The sequence below is a fragment of the Scomber japonicus genome, chromosome 4 (assembly GCF_027409825.1).
Source record: "Scomber japonicus isolate fScoJap1 chromosome 4, fScoJap1.pri, whole genome shotgun sequence".
In the NCBI taxonomy this organism is placed as follows: domain Eukaryota; kingdom Metazoa; phylum Chordata; class Actinopteri; order Scombriformes; family Scombridae; genus Scomber; species Scomber japonicus.
The window spans coordinates 4,814,439-4,841,281 of NC_070581.1; the positions used below are offsets into that span (position 1 = coordinate 4,814,439).

The window sequence follows — 26,843 nt, forward strand, 5'->3', positions numbered from 1 at the left end:
TTGGAAATGGAGTCATAATTCTAGTTGATGTTCCATCACCATATTTAGTACAAAGTTACACTACCAATATCAGAACCACGACATCATATCTTCTTTTGGGGCTGAGTGTTGGACAATGCTGTTTCTTCATCCATCCATCAGCTATACAGCTTATTGATTTAGAGGGTTGCAGCTAACACTGGGTGATAGATGAGTACATCCTATACATGTTAGCAGCCTATCACAGAGCTGATATGTAGAGACAGGTTAGTCCTCTGGTTAGTTTTAACATCACTCCAGAAGGTAACTCTATGATAACATTATTATTACCCTTTACTACATAGTTTGACCTAGTAACTGACTGTAAGATCCTGACAGGGCAAAACACCCTGTCAGTGAGAAAAAAAGCTTGTTTAAATTTTTTTTTTCTTACTGTGCATGATGGGTCAGAGAGAAACCTAATTGTGCCCTAAATTCAGGTGTCATATTTAATATCAGACTATGGAACTGGCTCTATATGTGTATCTGTTACTAAAAAAAGAAGTTTACCTGAATCACAGTTTGTACAGGAGAAGCACTGTTTATGTCCTGTTGGTTCGTCCATGAAGCTTCCATCAATACAGGGCAGACAGAATGTACTTCTGAACTCTGTACAATCTGTTTTCACTCGACTTCCTGTAAAAAACCAAAAACTTTTTTTTTTTCTGATTTCTTGTGATTTATATGTCTTTGTAATTCACCAATTTATGTTTCCAAGTACTTGAATCTCTAAACAGTGTAACAAAAATAAATTAAAATAACCGAAGAAGTAAAAAGGTCATTTAGTTTTATCTTACCAGGAGGACACTTTGGACAGCATTCCTCCCCAATCAAGTACTCAGCACGATGACATGAGATGCTAAGAACATTCTATTCTGAAGACATTCATCATGATTATCTGTAAACAGTGACTGTTGCGTCCGCTAGGTCACGGGTGAGTAAGTGGGAGTCACAGGTGATTAACGGTAACGTCACACAGGTGAACAAGAGGGAGGTTCGCTGTTCACTTACCTGATTGAAGCGCGGGCCAGTAAACAGGTGAAACGTAGACAGGTAATGAACGAGCACGGGCTATAAGCGGGAGCGAGCACTAGTTTTGGCATGTTGTCTCGTCAGGAGAGATGCGCCACCGGTAAGCTGCTGTTTCCATTCATTGAGCTGCGGTTTAAGTTTGTTTGCTTGTGCTGCCGCTGTCACGGTGTATGTGCCCGATTTATATGCTTGAGAACTTACTTTGGTCACATTGATAAACATTGTCTGCGGTCCAATGTCTAACGTTGCCGGTTTCATGATATCCGTGGCTAATGTTTGAATTGTAGCGCTTTCACGGTCACATGAGTTTACTTCCTGTTTGCGGTGCTGGTTGGGTGACGTAGTTACTTGTAATTGGCTGTCTTCCTGCTCGCAATGCAGGATGGGTAATGTAGTCAATCGCTTTACACTTATAATGAATTACTATGCTCAGCTTTACTACTTAAAACTACACTCACTGGTTTGCATTTAGGCCAGCACTTTGGGCTATTAGTTTAATGTGCAATATTAGTGATGCAATGTGGCTTATGTGTTGCAATGTAATGTTTAATTCAATTTAAACATTAATTATATTATGGTATTTATACTGCTTAATAATACTGACTATTGATGTTTCTGGATATATATATTTATATGAATTCATACAGTAGATCTATATTTATATTTGTGTGTCTTTATATTGATATTTATATTTGTGCATTCAGAATGTATGGTATTATGAATATATGGCTGTCAATATTGTTGTTTATATCATAGCCTTTCTATTCTATAGGTTTATAACCTGCAATCTATCTGCAAAATCCAATCAAAACTAATAAAAAACCACAACGAGTTATAACAACGTGTCCTCTCCTGATGCCCCGTTCGGTGGGGAGAATCTTAAAGAACCGAACAGTTATAAACCGAGGCCAACTGCACTGGACTGAGTGCAGCGAAGCAGCCACGGACCGCCTCATCAAGGAGGCTTAATCACTTCTGTGACTGACCCCAAGTTTAACACTAATCAAACTGCCCGTTGATTAAGGATAAAGGAGCATGTATGCATTGGCAGTGACGGCTCTCCAGTCAACACAAAGGGAGTAACAATGGCAGACTTGGAACAGCTCAAAAGTGTGCGATCAAGAGCACAGGCTTCATTCACTAAAAGGGCGCATATTCTTACTAAATCAGGACTCTTGGAGTCGACTGAAATTTTCAGGGAATGGAAGTTGTTCAGAACAGACTTCTCTAAAGTCATAGATGCGGGACATGAGTATGCTGAAGCCCTGAGGGATTCAACGGATGAAGAGGTCATCGCATCTGCAGACCAAATCGATGCAAAGACAACTGAGTGTGAGAATAAGTTCCTCGAGGTGAAGAAGGCCACTCAGGAAACCTTTTGGACCGGCTACGCAGAGGAGACGTTCTTCAAGCAGGCCAAAACCGCTGATTCGGCCATCACTCAGGCAGAGGAAGAGGAAGTTAGCCCTCTGAAGTCAATCAAGGACCGCAGACTCAGGAATAGAGGTCTTGAAAGAGAGGTCATTGAACTCGGAGAAATGCTGGCAGAGTGGAAAGAGTTGGTTCCTGGCTCGAAGGTGATTGATCTGAGGGCACGCCACAAGGCGCTAAAGAAGAGGGTCTTGGCATTGACAGATAAGCTGGAGGAGGATGAGTCAGACCAAGTAAAGGGTAGAGAAAGAAACCTGGGAGATGATGGCAGTGCAGTTGATGATCCACTGAAAGATTCTTCTTTCCTCTCTCTCCCTGACATGTCTGCCAGTCTTAAGCTGAAGTCCAAGACAGACACGGGAGGATCGAACATGAACACCCGGCCCCCCTCACAGCAAAGCAGCAGCCCAGGGATGGCCCAAGGAAACTCCAATTTCAAGCCTCAAATCAGCCTTGAAAGAGCGCGGCTACCTACTTTCTCTGGTGATATAAGGGACTATTATCACTGGAAGACTGAGTGGGAGGACCTACAAGAATTGGGTAACCCACATGGTGCAGAATGCATAAAAAGGTTTCACTTATTGAATAGTCTCCATGAAAAGGTGAAGAAAGACCTCGTCCTAACCAGCTGCGAATCCGCTGATGATATGTTCAAACTGCTGGACAGCAAATTCGGGAACAAAGCAAAAATAGTCCTGTTGATCACCAATGAGGTCCAGTCTCTTCCCCCTGTTAAAGGGAACAACCCCAGAAGAACCATTGAATTGATCCAGGCAGTGGAAAGGGCACTGTACAACCTCCAGATTCTTGGAGAAGAGGACGCTGTAAAGAACCGTGTTGTTGCTCAATCCATCGAAAGCAAGCTTCCCAGCTCTCTCAAGAAAGAGTGGATTATGCATAAAACTGACCCGGAAAACAGGTTCTCTCCACTGGACCACTTTGATTGCCTCCTGAACTTTCTGAAGAAACAGGAGGAGATTCTTGAGGAGTTGGACCAGCTGGAGCCAAGCCCTGCAGATAAAGGCCCTGTGGAAAAGGCTGCTGCAGACTATCCAGATAAGAGAGGGAGGAAGGCTTTCACTAAGTCCACAGCAGGTCAGCAGGACAACCATCCAAGCTGTACTGTCTGTGGAGATGACTCCCATGCCGGCAAGCTATTTGCGTGCAAGGTCTTCAGAGAGCAAGATCTCTCAAGTAAAAGAGCCCATTTGAAGAAGCTAGGGTTGTGCTCCAAGTGTTTGTGGCTCCACCCCAAGGATGGTAAAGGATGCACACCCAGGTACCTCTGCCCAAAAGCGGACTGTCGGAAAGGGAGGGTGTCGGACCACAATTATCTTCTGTGTCCTAAGCCACCGCCTCCAAAAAAGGACCGCAGCAGTGAGGAGCAGAGCACTGTAAAAGTTGGAGGAAAGAAACTTGGCCTAACCAGCCAACAAGAGGAGTTTCGGTCAGAGCTTACTCCAGAGCAAAGAGAGAAATACAAGATCGCATTCTCAAACAAAACATCTTCAACTGTATGTGCAAAGGCTGGAGACGGACTGCAAGAACATCCAGTGGTGATGATGCTGATGCAAGTGACGACGAATTCGGGCCACCTTATTGGCACCCTAATCGACCTCACATCTGACACCAATTATATCACCAACGAAGCAGCTGATCGCCTTGGACTATACGGTGAGAACATCAGGCTTATTGTCCATGGAGTTGGGGGGATGAAGAAAACTGTCTTGACCAAAAGATATTCCCTCCGGCTGAAGGTCAAGACATCTAAGGGAAAGGTGGCGGAGCATCGAATTCTCTGCTATGGCCTGGAAAACATCGCAGAGGTGACCCAATCAGTCACGGCCGAGCAACTAAAGATGTTCTTCCCCAATGTACCCAGAGATGAACTGGTCCGACCTACAAAGATTGACCTCCTCATCAGTCACCGGGAAGGTCGTCTTGTTCCCCAGCCAACCAAGATTGTGGGAGACCTCGTCCTCTGGGACGGCCCGCTGGGAAAGACTGTCGGGGGAACCCATCCTGATCTCATGGAGACAGTTGACCTGGCCGTGTACCGCTCTGAAACTCACCTCGCGAGGACCATGAGATCAGCCTCCATGGCGTATAAGGAGACCATCATACCTCAAGAAGAGGAAGAAAGTGCGCTTGTCCGGAGCACCGCAACCACTAACAAAGAGGTCTTCGAGTGGTTCAGGTGGGACAGCATCGGAGCTGCATGTAGTCCTCAATGTGGCGGTTGCAAGTGTGGCAGTTGCCCCCCTGGAGGAAAAGAGATGACCCTCAAGGAGGAGCGGGACCTGGAAAAGATAAAAGGATGCCTAACCTACGTGCTGACGGACAAACACAGCAACTCTCCCCATTGGGATGCAGCCTATCCCTGGAAGGCGGACCTCACAATGCTGCCAGACAATTGGCAGGCAGTGGAGGCAACCTTCAGAAACACTGAGAGACGTCTGGAGAAGGAACCTGCATGGAAGGCTGCGTACAAAGAGCAAATCCATGAAATGGTTTCCAGGGGAGCTGCTGCAAAACTCACAAGGGAGGAAATTAACAGCTGGAAGGGACCTAAATGGTACATCAGCCATTTAGTTGCACCGAACCCTCACTCCTCCTCAACCCCTGTGAGAATTGTGTGGAACAGTAGCCAAGAGTTCTGAGGCATTAGTCTAAATGATCTCCTCCACAAGGGCCCCGATGTCCTCAATCCCATCAGAGGCGTCCTCCTGAGGTTTAGAAGTGGACTCCATGCCGCACTGGGTGATGTAAAAAAGATGTATAACTCAGTGTGGCTGAAAGATGCTGAAGTCCACCTCCACCGCTTTCTCTGGAGAGACAACCCTGGGGATGACATTGAAGTGTTTGCAGTTGTCCGAGTCAATATTGGAGATAAACCCGCAGGATGTATCGCCCAAGTCGCTATGAAGGAGACGGCCAACCTTCCTCAGTTTGCTGATATGGTTGAAGAACGGCGAGCTCTGACCGAGGATAGCTATGTGGACGACATCCTGACCTCCCACAACGACCTTAAGGCGCTGGAGAGGATTACCAAAGGCGTGGAGGAGATTTTGAAAGCAGGAGGCTTCTTCCTCAAACCGTGGGTCCTGTCACGCCAAAGTGGGAGGAGTAGAGCCCCTGCTGAAACAACCCCTGACTCCAGCACAGAAGCAACTGTACCCAGGACTCTAGTACTGCCCAACCAAATGCATGATGGAGAGAATAAAGCACTCGGGGTTGGCTACGAACCTGAGACAGATACGCTTCGGTTGCTGACATCTATCAACTTCTCCAAGAAAAGAGGGAAAATGAGGACAGGACTGAATCTGAGTATGGAGGATGTCAGGGAAAGAACACCAAATCCCCTTACCCGACGCATACTTCTCAGCCAGATTGCCGCCTTGTATGACCCGATTGGTCTCGCCTCACCAGCCAAACAGAAGGGTGTGATGTTGGTAAGAGAATTATTCCAGGAAGCTGGCAAGGACAAAGACAAGGCATCTAAAGACACATGGGATGCCCCTCTCTCACCGAAACTTCGAGAGGCAGCAATCACGCTCTTTGAAGAATATGTGAGACTTAGCCAGGTCAGGTTTGAGAGAAGCCTCACGCCACCTAGAGCCATAGGCCCACCAACAGGGATCACATTCTCAGATGGGAGTGAGTCCTCCTACGGAGCTGTGCTCTACATGAGATGGGAAACACAAGACAAAGTTGTTGTGAAGTTGGTGGAATCCAAGGCCAAACTCACCCCTCTTGACCAAAAGGGAGATGTGATCAAGGCGGAACTGTGTGGTGCGGTCTTCGCTACCCGCCTAAGAAAGTACTTTGAGAAGCACTGCCACATTAAGGTCAAGCAATGGATTCACTTTGTGGACAGCCAAACGATCCTGGCAGCCATCCAAAAGGACAGCTACGGCTACCAAACCTTTTTTGCTAATCGAATTGGCGAGATTCAGAAAGCTGGACAAGTCGAAGCTTGGAGGTGGATTGAAGGCAAACGAAACATTGCTGATATACTTACCAGAGGTGCAACTCCTGAGGAGCTCAATGAAGGGTCAGAGTGGCAGCAAGGCCCTGAGTTCCTGAAGTTGCCTGAGACCGACTGGCCTATGAAGATGGCCAGCGAGATTACACCTTCTGCTGCTGAAGATTTGGGAAAGCTTCAGCGGAAAGCCTTCTCAGCAGTGGTTACCAGAGCCCAGTCAAAAGAAAGAACTGGCCCCAACAGGCCTGACATCAAAGCAGAAGTCAAACATGAAGGAACCAATTGTGGACTGATGTCACCAGCTGTCCTGGGTGCAATATCAGTGGCAGATGGACCGAGAAAGCCCTGGGCAGTTGGACTGGTGCACCTTGTGGAGCCTCAATGCTTTAGTTCTCTGTCCAAGCTGTGTTGTTCCATAGCCTGGACTCGACGGGCTGCAGAAACCTGGCTAAGGAGACGCCTGACACCAGACTCACCAAAGTGGGAGGCAAGATGCCAGACATCAGACTCGCCAAAGTGGGAGGCAAAGCGGCTTATCCTGTCTCCTAAGGAAAGGGAGCAAGCCTTCCAAGACTTGGTCCTTGCGGCCCAAGATGGCAGTCAGTTCCTGGACTCAACACTGAACCGCTTGGTAGTCTACAAGGACGAGAACACCGGAATCCTTCTCTGTGGAGGACGAATCCAGTCCTGGAATGAAGATGGGACAGCTGTTCCTCTAATCCCGTTTCAATCCTGGCTTGCAACCCTGCTGACGAGAGAAGCCCACGATGAGAATCATGAAGGTGTTGCTGCCACACTTCTGCGCACCAGGAGAAGAGCATGGGTTGTGCAAGGACGGAGAACAGTCAAGAAAGTTGTGAATGACTGCATTACATGCCGCAAACTGAAAGGAAAGATGTGCCAGCAGATGATGAGTGATCTGCCGCCAGAACGCTCTCAGCATGCTAACCCATTTGAGTATACCACACTGGATCTTTTCGGCCCCTTTGAAATTAAAGACGCTGTCAAGAAAAGAACAGGAAAAAAGGTATGGGGAATAGTATTCTGTTGCATGGCATCAAGGGCAGTTCATGTGGACCTTGTGGACGACCAATCATCTGAAAGTTTTCTTCAAACTTACTTTCGCTTCGTAGCGTTGAGAGGCCATCCCAGAAAACTGTGGTCAGATAAGGGAACCAATTTCATTGGTGCCAAACCGGCCCTACAAGACTTGCATAGGTACTTGGCTACCTTACGGAAAGCATCCATAGAAGACCAGGCCGCTAAGAATGGGACAGAGTGGGCATGGAACTTTCATCCAGCTGATGCACCTCATCGCAACGGGGCTGCGGAAGCTGCAGTTAAGCTCATAAAGAGGGCTCTCACTAGCCTTGGAGGGACGACAAGCTCACTCACCTGGGGCGAACTTCAAACCCTCTTCTACCAGGCAGGTAACCTCACCAATGAAAGGCCGATCGACGCCAGGGCACAAGAACAAGAAGACTCCATAGAGTATCTGACCCCCAACACTCTGCTCCTTGGGAGGACCAGACAAGGAGGAGATACAGGAGGAATTGACTTGTGCACCCATCCTTGGCGCCGTCTCAGAGCCATTCAGATTGGTGTGGATATGTTCTGGAAGAAGTGGAGTGAACTTGCCGGACCTAACCTATTCGTTCGGCCGAAGTGGCACCAGACCCAAAGGAATGTAGCAATCGGTGACATTGTTTGGATCGCTGACCAAAACGTACTGCGAGGGCAATTCCGGCTCAGACGGATCCAGGCCGTGTACCCTGACAAGAAAGGACTTGTGAGAGACGCAGATGTTAAGATGTGTGCAGGCCTCCCTGCCTTCCTAAAAGTTGGGCAAGTCAAGAGGAACCCTCAGCAGCTGACGGCAGTCATCCTACGGAGAGACGTGAGGAGACTAGTAGTCCTCATTCCTGTGGAAGAACAGTAGCTCCTGGACCTCGTCGGCCATCTGTTCTGTGGGCGCTGCCTCAAGACCTTATGATTCCAAAGGCATCAGGATGTCACTGCCTTTCCTTCTCTCTTTCTCTCTCTCCCGCTGGTTGGTATGTGTCTATGCTGCCATCAGCACCACTTGCACCATTCACGAAGAGTGAAGAGTACACACCCCATATGACCAAGCTTGGCAGAACACTACATATCTGTCAGGGGAGGTGTTCGAACAGTGACAATGGCGTCTTATTCTTCATGGCAGAAAAAAAAAAAAAAGAAAAGAAAAAAAAATAATTGTGGGGTAATGTGATGTTTTGTCTGTGACCGTCTTGAATCGCATGATCAGTCGGTCAAGTGGGAGGTGTTGCGTCCGCTAGGTCACGGGTGAGTAAGTGGGAGTCACAGGTGATTAACGGTAACGTCACACAGGTGAACAAGAGGGAGGTTCGCTGTTCACTTACCTGATTGAAGCGCGGGCCAGTAAACAGGTGAAACGTAGACAGGTAATGAACGAGCACGGGCTATAAGCGGGAGCGAGCACTAGTTTTGGCATGTTGTCTCGGCAGGAGAGATGCGCCACCGGTAAGCTGCTGTTTCCATTCATTGAGCTGCGGTTTAAGTTTGTTTGCTTGTGCTGCCGCTGTCACGGTGTATGTGCCCGATTTATATGCTTGAGAACTTACTTTGGTCACATTGATAAACATTGTCTGCGGTCCAATGTCTAACGTTGCCGGTTTCATGATATCCGTGGCTAATGTTTGAATTGTAGCGCTTTCACGGTCACATGAGTTTACTTCCTGTTTGCGGTGCTGGTTGGGTGACGTAGTTACTTGTAATTGGCTGTCTTCCTGCTCGCAATGCAGGATGGGTAATGTAGTCAATCGCTTTACACTTATAATGAATTACTATGCTCAGCTTTACTACTTAAAACTACACTCACTGGTTTGCATTTAGGCCAGCACTTTGGGCTATTAGTTTAATGTGCAATATTAGTGATGCAATGTGGCTTATGTGTTGCAATGTAATGTTTAATTCAATTTAAACATTAATTATATTATGGTATTTATACTGCTTAATAATACTGACTATTGATGTTTCTGGATATATATATTTATATGAATTCATACAGTAGATCTATATTTATATTTGTGTGTCTTTATATTGATATTTATATTTGTGCATTCAGAATGTATGGTATTATGAATATATGGCTGTCAATATTGTTGTTTATATCATAGCCTTTCTATTCTATAGGTTTATAACCTGCAATCTATCTGCAAAATCCAATCAAAACTAATAAAAAACCACAACGAGTTATAACAACGTGTCCTCTCCTGATGCCCCGTTCGGTGGGGAGAATCTTAAAGAACCGAACAGTGACACAATGAATATTACACAGTTTTTCTAAACAAAGACTGAGTGTAATTTGAGTCATAAAAGTAAAGTGAAATATGAAACTATCCAAACTAATCCAAATCACAACTTCCCACAGAGATCATCACCACTGAATCAGCTGATGAAACCTCTCCAGTAAAAAACAAAACTCTTTGAACTTTCTTTTAATAACTTTTACTAAAATTATTATTATTATTTTTTTTTTTTGCAAATCTCTTTATTGGCATTTTTAGGCAAAGGACAGAGTAATATAAACACTTCAAACTGAACTCTATCAGGTATGCCGCTTATAAACCCCAACCCATTCCCCACCACCCGACAGGCGAAATAGAAATGTCCATAACATGTGTTGAGTCTCAGCCATCGCCTGCAAAGCAGTTCACACACATTGAAGTATAAAATTAAATAAATAAATAAGAGAGAGAAAAAAAAGATATATATATAGAATAAACGAGTAAAACATAAATAAATAAAAATAAAATAAAAATAATAATAATTATTTAAAAAAACAAAACAACAACAACCAAAAAAAACCACAAAAAAAACAGACAACAACAACATGAAGGGGGAGACAAGACGGGTGGGTAGGAGGAGGGGGGGGGCAGAAGGAGAGGCTCAATCCTGTGTAAGTGGACTGTGCACTAAGATCCATGCTCATCCCAGTCCAGTACTTGCAGCCTATCATAATAGACCAAGAAGGGAGTCCACATTTTATGAAATTTCTTCAAGGAGCCTCTCAGTGTAAATTTGATTTTCTCTAGTTTAATGTAAAGTGATACATCCTTAATCCACCTAGTGTGTGTAAGGGGGGAAGTGTGCTTCCATTTAAGAAGAATTAGACGTCTTGCGAGTAGAGTTGTAAATGCAATAAAATCATACACACTATTACTAAAAGTGACACCGTCAGGTCTCACACCGAATGTAGCAATAAGTGGGTTTGGATCAATGGAGAGACCGGAGATCTCACTGAAAGATTTAAAAATTTCCCTCCAGAATGTTTCCAGAGCTGGGCAAAACCAAAACATGTGAGCAAGAGTGCACGGGGAATGATTACATCTGTTACAAGAGGGGTTAATATTGGGGAAAATCGTGGCTAACCTAGAGTTTGTAATATGGAGTCGGTGTAGGACTTTGAACTGAATAAGCCCATGTCTGGCACAGGGGGAGGAGGAATGAACTTGATCAATCATTCCATCCCATTCAACCTCTGAGAAATGCAAATCTAAGTCCTGCTCCCAAGCCTGTCTCAGGTGGTCCAGCATCTGGGGATTTATAGAGCTAATCATTGTGTATATGGTAGATATTAGGCCCTTGGCAGTGGGGTTCAAATCAAGAAGTTCATCAGTTGGAGACAGTGGAGGTAGGTTTGGGAAAGAGCTGAATTTTTTCTGTACAAAGTGTCTCATCTGCAAGTATCGAAAAAAATGAGTTCTGGGGAGATTAAACGTTTGACTAACTTGTTCAAAAGAAAGGAAAATGTTGTTGGAAAATAAGTCTTTTAAGCATCCAATTCCATTTTTATGCCATAGTTGAAAAGCTGCATCAGTATTAGAAGGTATAAAGGCGATATTAGAGATAATGGGGGACAAGACTGACGCCTCCTGTAGCCCAAAATGCTTCCTAAATTGGGACCAGATTCTTATTGTATGAGAAACAATGGGATTTGAGGAGGTAATCTTCACAAATAAGGGAAGAGATGAGCAAACAATAGAGCTGAGAGAGAACTGGCTACATGATTTCTCCCCTCTTACCCAGGCAGGAGCCCCATCTGTTTCGGAGTGGTCAATCGAGAAGACTATCTTTTGTATGTTACTTGCCCAATAGTAGAAAAGGAAGTTAGGGAGGGCCATGCCTCCCAGTTTTTTCTGTCTCTGTAGAAAGGATTTCCTAATGCGATGGCCCTTACTACCCCAGACAAAGGATAGAATTAGTTTATCTAAATTATTGAAGACTGATTTCTTGATGAAAATGGGAACGTTCAAAAATAAAGAAAGAAAGCGGGGAAGGACAATCATCTTAATTAAGTTAATCCTGCCTGCCAGAGACAAAGGTAAAGCAGACCACCTTGCTAGATCCTCTTTACATCGGTCTAGTAATTGGCCAAAGATATGTTTAAAGAGCGCATTGAAAGAGCGTGTGGCCATTATTCCCAAATATCTAAACCCATTTTGTGTTTCTTTGAACGGGATTGAGGAAGTTAGAGGGCTGCTGGACGTGCTGATAGTGAAATATTCGCTTTTAGAAAAATTAAGTTTGTAGCCAGAGATTTTACCAAAATTTTGCAGAACAGATAAGATAGGTGGAACAGACAGAGTTGGATTAGAGATGTAGAGGAGTAAATCGTCTGCATATAGCGAGACTTTATGCTCTATATTGTCTCTAGTAATACCGCTGAAGTATGGACATTGACGTAAAGATATGGCCAGCGGCTCTATGGCGATCACAAACAGAAGGGGTGAGAGCGGGCAGCCCTGTCTCGTGCCCCGTTGAAGCTGAAAGTAAGGAGAGTGAACACTATTAGAGCAGACCGAGGCCATAGGAGAGGAGTAAAGCAGCTTCACCCAGGAGACAAAGCTTGGGGAGAGACCGAATTTCTGCATTGTAGCAAAGTGATATGTCCACTCGACCCAGTCGAACGCTTTTTCAGCATCTAAAGAAACAATTATTTCTTGGGCATCTGACTGAGACGGTGTATAAATAACATTAAAAAGTCGCCGCACATTATGAAAAGAGTGACGCTTTTGAATAAAGCCAGATTGATCAACAGAAATTATAGAAGGGAGCAGTGTTTCCAATCGAAGTGCAAGAGCTTTGGCGAGAATTTTGAAATCTACATTAAGCAGAGAAATAGGCCTGTAGGATTCACAGAGGGTTGGATCCTTATCTTTCTTGGCCAACAAAGAGATGGAGGCCTGGGTTAAGGTTGGTGGGAGGTGGCCGCTGTCAAAAGATTCCGTGAACATGGCAAGAAGTAATGGGGACAATAATGAAGAAATTTTTTTATAAAATTCGACACAGAATCCATCCGGGCCTGGGGATTTCCCGCTTTGCATAGCTGTGATAGCTCCAGCAATTTCAGACAGGGTTAGAGGGTTTTCTAGTTTAGAGTTAAGCTGTTCATCAACTGGCATCAAGGTTATGTTTTCAAAAAAGGAATCAATTAGGACTGTACTGTCTTGACATTCAGAAGAATACAAGGATGCATAAAACACAGAAAAATGGTCATTTATATCTTTAAGGTTAGTTAGCATAGTGCCAGTGGGGGATTTAATTTGAGGTATCAAGCGAGATGAGGTAAAATGGCGAGCTTGGGAAGCTAGGAGCTTACCAGCCTTGTCTCCGTGCTCATAGAATTTGTGGCGACCCTTCAATAATAATTGTTCTTCCTTGGAGGTTGATATCAAGTCATATTCCGCCTGAAGGCGCAGTCTTTCCTTATATAACCCCGGGTCAGGTGACCGAGCATATTGCTCATCCAACCTAAGGATATCCTGTGATAGCTCTTTAAGTTTAGCAACCTCCTGTTTCCTGTTACTCGATGAATAGGAAATAATCTGGCCTCAGATGTATGCTTTCAGAGTCTCCCATAAAGTTGATCTAGAGATTTCAGGTGAATCATTAAACTCCAAGAAGACCTTGATTTCATTAGTTAGAAACTAAGAATTTATCATCTGCGAGCAAAAGTGGGCTGAGTCTCCAGGGTGAAAGAGATGTGGGTTGGTGTGGTATTATCAATTCAAAAGAGATAGGGGCATGATCTGATATGACAATGCTATTGTAGGAGCAGTTTTTAACTAAGGAGAGGAGATTGTTATCTAACAGAAAGTAGTCAATGCGGCTGAAGGAGTGGTGCACTGAAGAGAAAAACGAAAAGGCTTTGGCTGAGGGGAACAGGAATCTCCAAGGATCAGAAAGACCATATTGATCACATAATGATTGTATAACTGCTGCTGATTTGGGCGGAGGTATTACCTTAGATGACGATCTATCCAGATTTTGGTCAATTGCGCAATTGAAATCTCCACCAATTATGAGAGCATGACTATCTATGTTCGGGATTGTAGAGAATAATTTAATAAAGAATTGGCTATCATCCCAGTTAGGCGCATAAAGATTCACCAGAGTGACTGGTTTACTAAAGAGCTTGCCCGACACAATGATAAAGCGGCCTCCAACATCTGACTCTACCTTCTCAACAACAAACGGGACATTTTTGTGTATCAAGATGGCAGACCCGCGGCTCTTAGTATTAAACTGGGAATGATATACCTGCCCAACCCAGCTGCGTCGAATCCTAGGAATATCGGAGTTACAGAGATGAGTCTCCTGAAGGAAGGCTATTCCAACCTTCAGGAGCGCAAGGTGAGAGAGAACTTTATTTCGTTTAACAGGACGGTTCAACCCCCTGACGTTCCAGGAAATGAATTATGAATACAATAAAACCGTACAGCAGCAACAGGCATGCCCCAACCCAGTATCCCCTACAACCCACCCATAACATCTCCCCAATGAGATGTCTAACTTTACCTGAAACATTTGTCTATTAGTCTACCTACAACTAACTATCGCTAGTCAAACGCGACCTAGCGTCTGCTCCGAACCATTTATGATTAACACAGTGCAGAGAAAACAAAAAGGAAGACATAGAACAAGCACGGAAAGCACACCGTAAAGGCCCCAGAAGTCCATACGGATATAAAAAAATGGCTGTATGCATTAGGATAGTAAAAAGAAAAACAAATAACAGTAATAACAACAATAATAATAGTAAATAAATAAAAAGATAATAAAAAAAAAAGATTATAAGTACCCTGTATGAAGCAGTACACACCCAATGTGACCCATATGTATGCAAGTGCACAGCCAACGGTGGACTTGGTTAAGTATCTATAGAGCTAAACAGGGTCCTGATTTTAAGGGCAGTGTAGATAGGTGCAGAGGGGAAGAGAAAATAAATAAATAAATAAAATCACTCCCCGTGGTGCCCAACAGCTCCACCTCAAATGCCTTCAGTGGTTAAAAAATAAATAAAGTGGCGGCAAGGCAGTTAACAGTGAAATAAGATCTACAACATGGCGCCAGTGTCTAATACACAGGTATACTTGTGTATGTGCATTTTTGTATGTGTATCTACGCGCATGTGTGCGTGAGTGAATACAGGGCCGGCTCTAGGCATAGGCGATATAGGCGGTCGCCTAGAGCGCCATCTGCTGGACAAAGCAGTAAAAATAAAATCAAAACAATAAAAATAAAAATAATTTTCTATGACCAGTCGCCCTCCTTTGTGTGTTCTCTTTTGAAAATAATAAATATTAACAAATGAATAAACAATGATGTTCCTAAAATGTGGTGCTGCTGCAGCTGCTGAATCACATGACGGGTGCGCACTGCGCACCTCAGGGTCAGAGCTGGGCTCAGACGTCAGGTCACAGACAGGTGATGCTTTTGTTATTTACGAGATGAAAAGGCCGTCTAAGCCCTCGGTTGCGCAGAACCGAAAAAGAAGAAAAGAAGAGGAGAAGAGGAAGTCGCAATATAAAGGTAACATTAGCCTGTAGGCCTACCATTTTTTTTTAAAGTATGCCGTTTTGTGTGGAGAGACGTTTTATTTGTGGTAGCTCGTTAGCACATATTTCTGCTTGCTAGCTTGTTTAATGTGAAATGCGCACTACACCGGCGCTGTTTATGTTTGTGAGGAGTTTTAATTAGTTTTCTACACAGTTATCATCTCTGCCTGCCTGGATGTCCAGTCTGATTTGGTATTTTATTTCAGTTTCATCTAGTCATTATGTTTGGTCGAGTTGAAAATTAACTTTACCATAGTCATCACTAGTATAATAACACCTGTGTGCCCACTGACACAGTTGCTGCTGCTGGTGCATAGTTCTACTACTGTCTTATCACGTTTGATATTGTGCTGAAAATCAGTAGCCAAGTGATGAAAATGCAAGCTGCAGCAGTTTTTTTTATTATTATTATTATTATTATTACTTGTTTTTTCTTGTAATTTAATACATTTACTCTGTCTGTCTAGATGCACTCAGAAAATATTTGACACCTCAAACAGCTTCTGGAGAGGGGCCTTCTGATCACACATCCACAGGAACACCACTCTCTGAAGCATGTAAGTTTATCCAATTGTGGTCTCTGACACATTACTATGTTATTGTTGTTGTTACTGAATGGTACAACCTTGTTAGTAATGCCAATAAATATAATTTTTAGTCAATTAAAATCAAGTGATTTATTAAGTGAGATTGACACAACAAACTTAATGCAGTGTTGTGACAGTATGGATGTGCTCTGTTTGAATACAGCTACAAGTCAGGCATCATGCAGCAGCAGCAGCAGCAGCACTACTACGTCAACCATACCACCCACCTCTGCAAGTCAGCATGAAGCAGGTGAGTTCTGTAATTAAATGTTGTAGTCACATTACTGAACAATATAATTGTTATTCCTAATTCATGCTTAAGATGTGTTTTTTGCCTGATGTCTTGTAATTTGTAAATCATTGTGACTTTACTAATACTGAAGGATTAATATTTATATTTGCATGTGTGTTTGATTTTCTTGCAGGTGAAGGGACAAGCGCAGCGTGCAATGTTCCACAGCCTGAGGACACCCCAGGCCCATCAACACATCCTCAAGTCCATGAAAAATCTCTCAAGGCAGCACCATTGGACCCTGCTGATTGGCCTTCCCTGTCTGATAAGGTGAGGGTGGAATTAGTCCACAGAGGGCCATATCAGCTGAAATCTGACTTTGAATTCCCAAAAAGAGGAGATGGGAGAAGTTGCCATCACCACTTTCTCAATGGAGAAAAGATCAAGAGAAGTTGGATGGTATATTCCATTAAAAACAACAGTTTGTACTGCTTCTGTTGCAAGCTGTTCTCACAAAAAACATATAAACTTATCAGTGATGGACTAAATGACTGGAAGAATTGCAGTGATGTACTTAAAATTCATGAGAACAGTCCAGAACATTGGAAACACATGACCTCATGGAAGGAGCTTGAAACTCGTCTTGACAAGGACCAAACAATAGACAGAGTTGAGTTGGCACTAATAGAAGCTGAAAGGAGGCGGTGGTGTGAAGTCCTGACCAGGTTGGTGGCAATCATACAGTCACTGGCAGAGCGAAATATTGCTCTTAGAGGTACCACAGAAAGACTTCATGAACCAGATAACGGAAACTTCCTGAAAGAAGTAGAGCTCATGGCCAAGTTTGACACAGTACTGAAGCAGCATCTAACTGACGTGGAAACACGAAGTAGCCATACATCCTATTTAGGAAAAAATATTCAAAATGAGCTCATCGGTTGCATTGGTGAAAAGATTGTTGAGGCTATGGTCCGAGAAATTCAACAGAACAAATACTTCTCAATAATTTTGGATTGCACCCCTGATTTAAGCCATAAAGAGCAACTATCTGTCATCATTCGTCATGTTGCAGTTGAGGACACCCCACACATAAAAGAGCATTTTATGGGGTTCCTTGAGGCAGACCAGTCCACAGGAGAAAGCCTTTCAACCCTCATTCTGAAGAGACTGGAAGAACTCGGCATCACATTTGAAGACTGTAGAGGGCAGTCTTACGACAATGGAGCGAATATGAAAGGAAAGAAGAAAGGAGTCCAGGCCAGGCTTCTTGAAAAAAACCCAAGGGCTCTATTTGTGCCATGTGGAGCACACACAGTGAATCTGGTGGTGGCTGATGCAGCAAAAAGCTCTGCAGATGCCACTTCCTACTTTGGCTACCTGCAGAAGCTGTTCACACTTTTTTCTGCCTCCACTCAGCGATGGTCCATTCTAAAAAAACATGTCACCACAACCCTGAAATCCTGGTCAGATACCAGATGGGAGAGTCGAATCAACAGTGTAGAGGCTGTGAGATACCAGGCTGCAGAAGTCAGAGATGCACTCATAGAGGTGAGGGACAACGCCACAGACCCAACTATAAAAATCGAGGCACAATCTCTAGCTGAAGAGGTTGGATCTTACAGATTTTCAATCTGTACTGTGACATCCTGACAAACATCAAACATGTCAGCAAATTATTGCAGTCAGAAACAATGCAAATGGATGTTGCAGTTGATCTTCTAAGGAAAACTGAAGCTTCCCTTGTGGGCTACAGAGACAGTGGATTTGCTTCAGCTCAAGTGTGTGCCAAGGAGATGTGTGACAAGATGAATGTAGAGGCTGTCCTTAAGCAGAAGAGAATACGAAAAACTAAGAGGCAGTTCTCCTATGAGGTTCCTGACCAGGAAATGACAGATGCACTAAAGAAAATGGAAGTTTCCTTTTTCAATGTGGTGGTGGATGTCTCCATTGTCTCACTGCAGGAACGATTTCAGGCATTGGGTGAAGTTGAGAAGACATTTGGTGTTCTTGTCAACTTCCCTGAGCTGCCCAGTGACGAGCTGAGAAAACAATGTGAAACACTAAGCAACACCCTCAGCTGTAATGGACAGTCAGACCTGGACTGGGAGGAACTGGCACAGGAGTTGCAGAGTTTCCCAGACATGGAAAAAGGAAAAATGACAACGTTTGAACTTCTCAGCTTCCTACAGGAGAAGAAACTGAAGGAAGTTTACTCTAACATGTGGGTGGCCCTGAGGATTGCTGTCACCATTCCTGTGACAGTGGCTGCTGCAGAGAGGAGCTTCTCCAAATTGAAGCTAATCAAAACCTACCTGAGATCCACCATGTCTCAAGAGAGGTTAAATGGACTTGCACTGATAAGCATCAACCGTGAAGTGTCTAGGCAGGTGTCATTTGATGATACCATAGATGCTTTTGCTGCAAGGAAGTCCAGACGTGTACAGTTTTAGTTTAAGTGAAAGACACTGTGGAAAGAGTTACCTGAAAGTTTGCTGCTGTCAAATTAAACTGTTGTGATTGTTCTTTTGGCTGCTGTCATTCAATACTTGCAGTTTGCTGTTGTTGTTCAAATTAAACTGTTGTGATTGTTCATTTGGCTGGTGTAATTTAATTGTGTGTGTGTGGAGAGGCGGGGGGGGGGGGCTTCTCCCTCGATAGACGTATAATACGCTCTCTTGTCTGGAAGTGGTGTAGCCGAGCAATCATTGGTCGAGGGGGTTGGTTCGGCTTCGGAGGTGCAGCTAGCAAGCGGTGGGCTCTGTCTACGACCGGGGGGTTGGTGAAGCTGTCGCCCCCGAAAACCTCAAGCAAGAACGCCTCCATGAACGCAGTGGGACGGGGTCCCTCTTCGCACTCCGGGATCCCTATCACCCTGATGTTTTTCCGTCTCGAACGGTTTTCGAGGTCCTCCAGCTTCAGCTTCATCTTAGCGTTGTCCTGCACCAGATCAGAGTACTGGCTCTCCAAGGTAACCACACGAGCATCCACATCAGTGAGTGAGTCAGAAACTTCTTGCAGCTTCACCTCATGCGCTTGTATTGTTGATTGAAGCGTTTTAAGTTCAGCCAGTATCTCGGTCCGCGACTTACCGATGTCGGAGCGGATATCTTTTAGAATCTTTCTGATATCGGAAGACTGTGTTGTGTCAGTGCCAGGATGGTCATCACAGCTACCCATGCTAACAGCGCTATCAGCGGCGTCGGCATCCCCGCCCGCGCCCGGTCCGGTCTTGTGGGTCTTAGGCTTCGACATATCCGTCGTTGTCGAAACCTCACTGTGTAAGTTATGCCTTACTGTTCCAAGCTTACAATATAAGTGAGTCAATCAGGTAGCAAATGTATTGGAAGGCAAGGGTTACAGTGTTCAAAGGTTTTCTTCTCCAAGACTTTTCATATGACATGTTAGCAGTTTATCAACTCCATAGACTAAGTGATATCCACAATGAGATGAAACCTAAAATCCTCATTCAAAAGGAGGACACCTGGAAACAAAGAAGAGAACATGTACAATAATATTTAGTTAACAGACAGCAGTTAAACATATTCATTATATTAAAAGTTCTAGTTCACCTTAATACAAATCATCCTGAACACAAACTGTTATCACCTCTGTGATACTTCTGATTATCCTCTCATCAGCAGATATATTTCTCAGGTGCTGAACCTTCAGCTGAAACTACTGTATAGTAGTGAATATTAGACATCATATCATCATATGAGTGAATGATGTCGTCTTTCTGTGACTGCTGGATAGTATTTAGTAATTTGGGAGATAGATTTTGTCAGTTTATTTGGAATAGCATTATACAGACTCACATGTTTCGTCTATCAATATCAATATCAGATGCTGTTTGTAAAAAACATGGTAGTTTACATCCTGGGCAGGCTAATATTTGAGTTGGACTGGAGTATTTAAACAGTAGTCATGTTTGGCAATTTGGACCCCGTCAGTCAGGATGAAAAAACACATAGATTCAATTAAAGTAACAGAACTGTATAAACTAGAATTATTTGTTTTATTCTTGTTTTGATCTAAAATATCTGACACTGTTCTTGTTTATATGCAATTGCAAACAAATGATGTCCTTTATCTTGAAAAAAAGGGCTATTACATTTCATTTTCTCATTTCAACAATAACACATTGGTATAAACATGAACTGTTTTTCTTGTTTTCTGTGAAGACTTTCATATGGAAACTGTACTCTGGTGGTCTCACTTTCAGCCTGCTGGTCTCTGCCCTCCTGCTGTATTATCTGTATTATCATGTCTTGCTGCGCTTCTGCTACATTTCTACTGACCATTATGTGAGATACGTTAAAGAAAAATCTTTTATCAAAGAAAACTTATGAAAGTCAGTCTACTTACCTTTGTGTCCCTCGTCTTCATGTGAGTTTAGAGAGTTCAGGTAGGGATGTTTTACCAGGATGACGCATGACACAAAAGGTCGAAATAAAGTCCATGGATCATGGATCATGGATCAGGGTCAGCCAATCAGAGTAGTAGTTTGGGTCCTTTTTTATTTATTGAACAAATTTCTGATACAAATCTTTATGGCATATTTCCAGAACAATACAATCATCTGGCATCTGGATGAAATTTGTCTACATTCAATATGTAACATATACAATGAAAGGTTGTCTACTTTGTTGGCAATCCACTCAAAACACTGAAGCCTGTGCATCACTGTCTCATTATATTTAATGTTAGTTGGTGTTGATGTCGCAGCTACTGTCAACATTGATTTCATTTGATTTATTTGACATTTTGAAATGAGTAGTAACCTAGTAAAAAAAAAAGTAAGATCAAAAATATAAAAACATCATATTTCTCAGTCTCTTAATTGGAATACAACCAGAAAATACAGGAAATGTTTTTAGTATTAAACAAATCTGAGAAAAACTCCTATAGACTAAAGTGTGACCTCCCCTTACACATGAGCAATAGCAGGAACCTTTCTCTCTTAAACCTAAATGGAATGGAACTGTAATTAATAACTAGAAAATTCCAGGGAAATTTTGAGTGCCACGGGGCTACTGCCGGGACGAGTACACGATTTATTTCCAGTGTTCAAAAGTCACCCTGATCATATAACACTAAGTAACTTTTACTGTGGCAGTATTATGTACATCTTACTGGTCAGTATCAAGTGTAACAGTAGATGTAAGCAGAGAGTAGCACACAGAGCACAAGGCAGTAGCAACATGCACTAACTCTAAGCACTACAACACAGTGTGTACACACACACACACACACACACACACACACACCAGCCTGCATTTGAGCAGTAAGACTGTCAGTATAATTCATATGTATATATAGAGACAGAGTATCAATACTAGCTCGGCCACTACCTCAGTTAACTGGCAAAACAGACAGACAGGTAGAATTAGCCAATCACAAAAAGGTAGATCAGTTTAGCCAATCACAAAAAAGTAGGTCAGATTCTGCCCAGCAACAGGTTGCCAAGGTCAGCTAAGGCCCTGCGGTTGCTACGGCGATTTCAGGATCTGCCTTGAAAAATGTCTCAAAATTCTAAAGGATTTGGCTTCTGACAAGGTCCCGAACAATTGCAAACTGTGAGAAAACCGTAACTCCTGTCCAAAAACCGAAAACACCGTGAGAGACACAGAAGCCGGCAGATTCTGACAGTGTTTATTTTATTCAGATATTCCTTAAAATGAGCGAGTAAGCTCAGTGCGAACACAGAGTGAGATTCTTTTGAAATAAGAAGACGATTACATTAGGTTTAATGGGGAGCGAGACAGGTATTGCCGCCGGTCTCGGCCCCCCCGTTTAAATTTTGTGCAGACCCCGCCTGTCAAAGTCACATTTTATGAATCCCAACACCTATGTCTACATTTTGACCAAAAATTATTTGTCTCCTTTTTACGGTTTGTCCGTGAGCTCGAGTTAAATATAAAAATAAAGGCTATGTTTTACTGCTTCTCACACTCTAGCTAACTGCCGCCTCCACTCTAACTTTGACGAAAAAGTGATTTCCACTCCTGGTTTGACTGCTCACAGGCCCTCCAGCTTCTGGAGTGGAGTGCCTCGGAGCTTGAACCCCGTGGCACTAACTAGAAAATTCCAGGGAAATTTTGAGTGCCACGGGGCTACTGCCGGGGCGAGTACATGATTTATTTCCAGTGTTCAAAAGTCACCCTGATCATATAACACTAAGTAACTTTTACTGTGGCAGTATACAGTACATCTTACTGGTCAGTATCAAGTGTAACAGTAGATGTAAGCAGAGAGTAGCACAGAGAGCACAAGGTAGTAGCAACATGCACTAACTCTAAGCACTACACTACAGCACTTTACACTTCACACATAATGTTAGCACACTACACAGTGTGTACAAACACTCACACACAAAGACACACACACACACACAAACACACACCTGCCTGGCCTGCATTTGAGCAGCAAGAGTGTCAATAACTGACACTTCCACTCTAACATTGAAGAAAAAGTGATTTCCACTCCTCGTTTGACTGCTCATAGATTGAAAAGTTTACATGTTATGGAAAAACAGTTTAGTGTTGTGAAGAGAGCACAAGTTTTCCTTCGTTTTAAAGTTTGAATCACATTTCTATGTGCAAGTATGAGAGAGCTAGGTGATTCTGAAAAAAGATGAAATTTTGTGTTTAAAAAGAAATTCCCATTCATTTCCAATGGAGGATTATGCCTGTGTTGTTTTGGGAATAACTTTGGGAAAAATAGGAATTTCAACACCAAAAGTCATAGCACCCCTCCCCCGATCGAGCCGCACGTTTTGATGTATATATTGTCAGGGTTTTCTCAAAGCTGTGGGAGGAGTTACGCGCCGAAATATGGCGGAAGAGAATTGTAAAGTAAACACTAGAAAATTCCAGGGAAATTTTGAGTGCCCCAGGGCTACTGCCGGGACGAGTACATGATTTATTTCCAGTGTTCAAAAGTCACCCTGATCATATAACACTAAGTAACTTTTACTGTGGCAGTATTAAGTACATCTTACTGGTCAGTATCAAGTGTAACAGTAGATGTAAGCAGAGAGTAGCACACAGAGCACAAGGCAGTAGCAACATGCACTAACTCTAATCACTACAACACAGTGTGTACACACACACACACACACACACACACACACCAGCCTGCATTTGAGCAGTAAGACTGTCAGTATAATTCATATGTATATATAGAGACAGAGTATCAATACTAGCTCGGCCACTACCTCAGTTAACTGGCAAAACAGACAGACAGGTAGAATTAGCCAATCACAAAAAGGTAGATCAGTTTAGCCAATCACAAAAAAGTAGGTCAGATTCTGCCCAGCAACAGGTTGCCAAGGTCAGCTAAGGCCCTGCGGTTGCTACGGCGATTTCAGGATCTGCCTTGAAAAATGTCTCAAAATTCTAAAGGATTTGGCTTCTGACAAGGTCCCGAACAATTGCAAACTGTGAGAAAACCGTAACTCCTGTCCAAAAACCGAAAACACCATGAGAGACACAGAAGCTGGCAGATTCTGACAGTGTTTATTTTATTCAGATATTCCTTAAAATGAGCGAGTAAGCTCAGTGCGAACACAGAGTGAGATTCTTTTGAAATAAGAAGACGATTACATTAGGTTTAATGGGGAGCGAGACAGGTATTGCCGCCGGTCTCGGCCCCCCCGTTTAAATTTTGTGCAGACCCCGCCTGTCAAAGTCACATTTTATGAATCCCAACACCTATGTCTACATTTTGACAAAAAATTATTTGTCTCCTTTTTACGGTTTGGCCGTGAGCTCGAGTTAAAAATAAAAATGAAGGTTATGGTTTACTGCTTCTCACACTCTAGCTAACTGCCGCTTCCCCTCTAACTTTGAAGAAAAAGTGATTTCCACTCCTCGTTTGACTGCTCATAGTTGGCGTATCCAAGATGGCGCCAGTGTGTGTGGCTGACCGTCTGGTGCTCCTGCAAGTCTTAGTGTTATTGTTTTCAATCATTGGCACTAAACAAATTGAGTCTCTGCTGGTGTATGATCGCCAGTCTCTTTTGTTCATCCGGCGGAATATCAGTGATTTAAGTACTTTTGATCACGGCGGACAGTATACCTCACCCCCGTTTTTGGCGGGAATCCCACCTCACCTGTACCGGGCCCCGACCCTACCTTCCCGGCGCAAGCGTTCCCGTCGCCGCGGTAGACGCGGAGGTCGGCTGGTGAAGCTGAAGCTCTGCCTGACACGATCTACGTCCATTTCTCGGACAGGACACGGATTGCTCCCTCCTCTCGTTGTGCCCCGGCGCTTCCTCGACCCCATCGACACCTGCCTGGTGCCTGTCTTCGGCTCTTTTGAGGGACTCCAGCCCCGCCGTCTCTGCCCTCCTCGGCTCTCTCAGCGCGGGGTAAACCACGGGCTTCTGAGGACGCTACCCCGGGCTCACCGTTCCACCGGATCACAGGCCCCAGCTCCCACCAGGATTGGCTTGGTGAACGCTAGATCCCTGGCGAACAAGACTTTCATCCTGAGGGATTTCTTCAGCTCCCGTGGCCTGGACTTCCTCTGTATGACAGAGACTTGGATCGGTGCCGGTGAGTGCAGCCCTCTGGTCGAACTTTTACCTGCTGACTGCTCTTATTTTAACTCCCCTCGGACGTCGGGTCGTGGAGGAGGAACGGCGACAGTTTATAAAAACATTTTTAAATGTAAGCAGCGCACCGTCTCGTCCTCAATTTCCAGCTTTGAAGTGGCTTTATTTGAGGTGGGTCGCTCAGACCCGGTGCTGTGCGCTGTCATTTACCGACCTCCCAAATACAACAAGGACTTTGTGAATGACTTTTCTGGTTTTCTGGCTGAAATCATGCCTAAATATGACCGTGCCCTCTTTCTCGGGGATTTTAACATTCACGTGTGTTGTCCTGATAAGCCGTTGGTGAAGGACTTTTTAAGCCTTATTGACTCTTTTAATTTAGTTCAGTGTGTGTCTGGTCCCACACATGAACATGGACACACTTTAGACCTCGTCCTCTCTCATGGTTTATCTGTGTCTAACTTGGAGATCTGTGATGATTTAATTTCTGATCATATGCCAGTATTGTTTGAAGTTGCTTTCTCCTGTGCTGATGTTAAATCTGGCGCTCCTGTTCAGAGCCGTCGGATTTTTAACTCTTTTACTGCTGGCCAGTTCTCTGTGGCTTTTGATCAGCTCTGTGTCTGCCCTGCCTCTGTTAACACGGAGGAGCTCAGCTCTTGGTTTCACACCTCCTGCCTAACCATACTGGACTCGGTGGCGCCAAAGAAAACTGTGCAGCCTAAAGCAAAATCAGAGCCCTGGTTTAATGACGCAACTCGCGCAGCTAGACGGGAGTGTCGCAAAGCTGAGCGAAAGTGGAAGAAGGACAAGCTGCAGGTTTCTCTCCAAATCCTTAAGGACTGTTGGCGCTGCTACCAGAATACTGTTAAAGAGATCAGAAGAGAATACCTGTCAAACATCATTGAAGCCAATCGTCATAACCCGCGGGTGTTATTTAAAACCATTGACACTGTTCTCAATGCCCCACAGCCTGTCAGCTTGGAGGCATCTCCTGAAATGTGCAATACCTTCCTGCACTTTTTTATTGATAAGGTTGCTACTGCTAGGACTCTCATCTTAGCTACTGCACCTGACCCCTCTGTCCCTGTTCCTGGTTCTGCAGCTCTTGATAAGTTTGAGCCTGTGTCTATGTCGTTTTTAGAAGATCTGGTTGGCCATATTAAGCCATCAGGCTCTCCCTGTGATGCTGTCTCTCCTAGCTTCTTTAAAGAGGTTTTCCCGAGTATAGGGCAGTCAGTGCTGGCTATCATAAACAGCAGCCTGTCTTCTGGTGTCGTTCCCCTAAGTTTTAAACATGCTGTGGTGCAGCCGCTACTGAAAAAACCTGGCCTTGACTGCAGCGTGCTGGCCAATTTTAGGCCCATCTCCAAGCTGCCTTTTATCTCAAAATTATTGGAGAAAGTTGTTCATGCCCAGCTACAGTCATTTCTGGATGAACACAATGTCCTGGAGGTTTTTCAGTCAGGCTTCAAAACCCTGCACAGCACCGAGTCAGCCTTACTACGGGTTTTTAATGATATTCTATTAACAAATGACTCTGGTGATCATGTCATTCTTGTCCTGTTGGACCTAACAGCGGCCTTTGATACAGTGGACCACAACACCCTAGTGGCTCGGCTAAGCCACCTAGTGGGTATCTGTGGTACTGCGCTGGACTGGATCAGATCCTATCTGGTTGACAGAACCATGAGCGTGAGCCTTGGTACTTCAGAGTCCAGCTCTGCTCCACTGCCGTATGGGATTCCACAGGGGTCGGTCTTAGGGCCCCTGCTCTTCTCGTTGTATTTACTGCCACTGGGCTCCATCCTGAGAAAGCATGGCATCTCTTTTCACTTTTATGCTGACGACAGTCAGATATATGTGCCGCTGAAAAAGAAAAACGCTTTCTCCCTAACACCACTTCTGGCATGTCTTGAAGACATCAAAGCCTGGATGGCCTTGAACTTCCTTAACTTTAACGAGAAAAAAACAGAAGTGATGGTGTTTGGTCCCAGTGGCCTTTGTGAACCCCCTCCATTTGACTTGGGTCCTTTGGCAGATTATTTTAAGCCAACAGTCTCAAGCTTGGGTTTTAAGATGGACAGTGATTTTAAAT

The 26,843-nt window shown here is 44.0% G+C and overlaps 2 protein-coding genes across 2 annotated transcripts in view; one reads left to right on the forward strand and one right to left on the reverse strand.

Moving 5' to 3' along the window:
- The window catches only part of LOC128357040 (tumor necrosis factor receptor superfamily member 14-like), a gene marked incomplete at its 3' end in the record, with an annotated part of 69,775 nt that extends 49,137 nt beyond the window's left edge, over positions 1-20,638 (reverse strand). Inside the window, exon 1 of the mRNA XM_053317270.1 lies at positions 20,554-20,638. The remainder of the gene's footprint in view (positions 1-20,553) is intronic.
- Positions 1-26,843, forward strand: part of emd (emerin) — a 163,682-nt gene that overhangs the window by 13,417 nt on the left and 123,422 nt on the right. The window lies entirely within an intron of this gene.